This window comes from Gavialis gangeticus, unplaced genomic scaffold (assembly GCF_001723915.1).
Source record: "Gavialis gangeticus isolate Ggan-Ray unplaced genomic scaffold, GavGan_comp1, whole genome shotgun sequence".
Lineage (NCBI taxonomy): Eukaryota > Metazoa > Chordata > Crocodylia > Gavialidae > Gavialis > Gavialis gangeticus.
The window spans coordinates 24511162-24515937 of NW_017729022.1; positions in this window are offsets into that span (position 1 = coordinate 24511162).

Consider the following 4776-nt stretch of genomic DNA (forward strand, 5'->3'; position numbering starts at 1 on the left):
CTGGGCTGCGGGCGCTCCAGGGGGAAGCCAGTTCCATTGTCCTAAACAGCAAATGCACATTCCACATGCATACAAAAGAGTTTTCAATGTACCTATGACAAGTCACAGATAAAAACAAGCAAACAAACAGGAGAAAATGTAGTAGCCAAACAATCTTGACTAGTTTAATGAACAGCAGTTTTAGCATACCAACTGCCAAGCCATTTGCTAGGGAAAACTGATTTTGCTTTTTCAGAAGCTCAAAACTTAGTCAAATATATACTGAGCTTGCAAAATAATTTTTCCCCCCTCGCTATGCTTGTATGGATTTATTATGCATGCATGTGGCTAACAAAAATAGTGAAAAAGTGTACTTAATATATTGTTTCCAAAAGCTAAGAAAAGGGGTTCTATACATCTTGTTAAATATGAGAAGTCTGAGGGTAGACACCTGCAGAATTTTAAGAAAAAGCATGGGGGGGCATACTGAAACACATCAGCTCAAAGATTTTCAGCAACGGTGCTACAGTACCTGGAGTTGCCATGAGATATTCTTAAATGTGCTGTTGGGTGCCACACAGTATTAGCACTGTTAGGTTTGCAAACACCTATGGATTATTCACAAGATAAACCCAGAGGGCATGTCCAGATGATCACGCATATGCATTTTCCTGGGGACAAATAGCAGCAGCACATAGTTGTGCCACTGCTACTTGTCCCGGGGGAACACTCATGCACGCGTGCTCTGGCACACAGCAAACTGCCTTGGATGGAGTAGGGTGTGCTGGGGCCAGCAGCCTTACCTGGGGTTCTGGGGGCCTTCCAAGGCTCCAATGACGGCAATCTGGCAGCAGGTGCCTGGCTGGCAGCCAGAGTGAGACTCTGGCTAGCCAAGCTCCAGTTTTGGGCAGCACATGCTGCTGCCATGTCCTGCCCCACTTTTTTCTAGTGCAGGATTTTTTGACACCGGAGTCTCCTAGTGTCAGGCCCCCAACTGTCCTCCCCCCCACACACTGCAAATCAGCAGCATGGGAAATGCCTACATGTGTGGTGTGTGCAGTAGTTGGCACCGCACTTAGGTCTGCAGCACCACATAACCACAGGTGCGCATTCATCTGGATGCACCCAGGGTTTCAAATAGGAATCCACAGTGTCAGAGACATTCTGTCCTGTTCTGGTATTTGAGTTATTGGCAACAAAAGAGTTGGTCTATTACTATTATTTAGGGTTGCCAACCCTCCCGGATTGGCTGGGAGCCTTCCAGAATCGGCATCGATCTCCCACTGACTATTGAAAGCACTCTGGAAAATTGATATCATGAACACGTTGAACAGTACAATTAATGATATTGCATCACATTGGGAAAAAAGTCTCCCGAAATAGCTTCAGTCAGAGTTAGCAACCCTACTATTATTTTTTCTGCAGTCAAAAAATGAGTGAAAACAAAGAGCTGGCATTTTTCAAGGGATACCGTCAATCTAATGAGGGATGCATTAAGTCTAGAAAGGTTGAGAAGCACTGCATTATTACTTTCATCATTGCAACAACTTTTGTTTACAGAGGGCAGGTTCCCACTTACAAAACTAGCAGTACAGAGAGACAAATTATACCGCGTTAAAAAAAGGGGGCAAGGGCAACTAACTGGATATTAGCCACTCTGTGGTAACTGCTTCATTAGTTGGTTACCTTATCCTTGTTTCATTAAGGTTAAGATACTCCACTTTAGTTTTCCATAATCACAAGATAGGGCTGGACATCTAAACAGATGCACCAGAATACCTGAATAGAAGATAACCCCTTATTTCTTTAAGCTGGTATAATTTCTTTGTCTGTCCACTCCCCTCTGGAGCTGGAATAAGGTTTTATGGTTTCTAGTGAAAATGATAGCTGCTTTGCCAAGAATATTTTATTCCTCTGATTCATTTAAAAATAAGGTTTATATTTTGCTGCTTTTTTTATTTTTGCAGTTAGACCATTTTGAGAATTTTGTTGCTATTTTCTTGTAACTAAATCTTCTATTGTTAAATACAAACCATAGGAATGCACAGAAAAATGTAGTCATCGCCTACCTAATATCACTTGGGGGTTATTTTTAAGCTGCTGAGCCAACTTGCTGTATTTCTAGTTTTACACAATACTTTACATTTAGAAGTAGTAGTTTAAATTTGTTAAAGATATGCAGCAGATTTTATACTTAACTTTTACACTACAATTATAACTGCAAATCTAAAAAAAAAAAAAGTCAGCGGTTGCCTGTAAATATACATCATAAAGCAAGGGTTCACCATGTATGGTCAAAACTCCTATCTGGATTGTTAACAGGTATTGAAGATGCAACCCCCCTGCTCTTCTCATATTGCTAAATGAAAGAGGGAACAAGGTATTGTAACAGAAGAAGTGACCACAAGGGGGGAAAAATGGCTTTGAATCTCAGTCTTAGAGACATAAAATATGTTAAAGAACTCCAACTAAAAATACTACATAACAAAATGAAACTTTTTAAAATATGAAAAACCTTAAAGAACAAAAAACCCCCCCACACACCTGTGAAGCATCATGCATCTAAAATGGGGTGGGTCCTATATTGGATTATTTAAGAAATGTTATAATAATTAAAATATATTTCATAATGCATAAGTACAAAGGAGAAAGTGTTAAACTTGTTTCACAATTCTGACTATTGAGTGAGTCACCGTGACTTAAAGCTTCTAATGTAAGCAATATATATTTTGTACAACACATATAGCATTTAATGCTTTGACTGCTTTCAACATTTCTTTCAACCCACAATTAATTAGTCCTCACAGTACAACTGCAAGCATATCATCATCATCTCCCTTTCCAAATGGATAAGCAGAAAACCTTTTAACTAAATGTCACAAACATGGCTTCTAACAATGAAAGAGTTATCACATCCTTTTTTACCCCCATCGCTTCAACTATCTAGCAATCTGAAGCTATTGGGAACATTTCATTGCTCAGTGGGTGCATCTACTTGTGTGCTTTAATTTGCAGGAGTCTATTTTACTGCGTATTAGAGTGTCACAGCAAAAACTGTGCCAATATGCTAATTAATGCACAGTAAAATAAGGTTACTGCACATTAAGTGTCACTAAAAAAGTGTGCGCTTTCGCTACTGCACATCAGGGCAGCCTAATAAGCATTTAGTTAGTACCTCACATTAGAGGTACTTAACACACAGTAGCAAAAGCACGTTAATGAATGTGTAGTTCAGTGGTCTCCAACCTTTTTAAAGTAGGAGATCACCTTTGGCATTTAACAGCAACCCAAGATCTACTGTGTACTGCCACCACCCCTCCACCCCCCCCCTTCAGGTAAGTCTGTGGGGATGGAAGGGGGGTACATATCAAGGCAGAGGGAGAAAACATTATCTGGGGACATGCCTCCCCAGCAGGTAAGTCCCACCTGGCCAGGGCCACACTTAACTTACCCTTGCTCCTGCCTCTGTGGCACTGTCCCTCTCCACGGGGACCTCAATCTAGTCCCTGCCCCTTCCCTCCCCCATGGACTGACCTGCTGGGCTGGGGCACGCACATGTATGCACGTGGGCACTCAGCCCCCCACCCCAGCCTCGGATCAACTCCAAGAGGCTCCAAGATCACAAGAGGCTCCAAGATCTATCAGTGGATTGAGATCCACTGGTTGGTGACCGCTGGTGTAGATGTACCCAGTGGCAATGAAAAAGTTCTTCTCAACCTTTTGACACCATTAATTCTTGTTCGCCCATATTATAACCTTCTAGAAGTCAAACCAGACATATAGAACAAACATATTACACAGTTTTTACAAAGGAGGTGCAGTGGGATGGGAAGGGGAAGATCAAATGAGTTACTTTCCATTGACCAGAATGGCTAAGTGACTTGAGCTGTTGATATTCCCTCTCCCCCCGTCCGCCCTCCCCCCATAATTAAGGTGAATTTTTGCGGAAACAATAGACCTTTCAATATAGCAGAATTTTTAAGTAGATAGTTCCTGGAAGTTACAATACCACAAACAGAAGCTATAATGTTGACATGGTTTGGGCTTTATGGCTCACCAAGTCTCCAAATGACTTGGCTCAAAGACTTGAAATGGGTTTTACTCCGTTGGTTCTGGTAAGGTGTAGTCCAGTGGTCACCAACCAGTAGATCTTGATCCACTGGTAGATCTTGGAGCCTCTTGCAAACAGTGACAGGAGCTTAAGCAAATACTTGCTTCTGCGTGGCGTGCAATATAATGAAAAAAATACATTGATAGAAGCCTAGAAGAAAAATGTGGTTTGTTCCACAAAATATCATACTGTGTATGGACTGAACAAGAATGAGCAAACTGGATAGTGTTAAATGCCAGAATACAGCCTGAAACACCTTAATCTGACTTGTCTAAAGAAGTTTTATCAGTACTTAGGTGGGAAACAAGTTGCTGACTCTATGCATTGTTCACATCATATGTTTTTATGAATATCAATTAGATATGTAACAAATCTAGGTAATATTTCATGAATATCAGATTTCTTTTCTGCAATATTCATTCTTTTAATATAAGGTGTTTTTTTTTAAATAGCATTTGGAGGAAAGAACTGAGGGAAAACAATGCTTATGTCCATAATAAAAAGGTATGTCATTTAACAGGGTGAGTGGGATTACAGTCAGGGAACCCTGGATCAAAAATGTAAGAGAACTCAGAGAATTATGGTCTGTAATACTTAGCTCCCTACCAACTTTATTTAAAAGTATTTTAAATAAACATTCTACATGTAATTCATCACTGTGTCACAATTTTTAAAAGAAGAAAAAA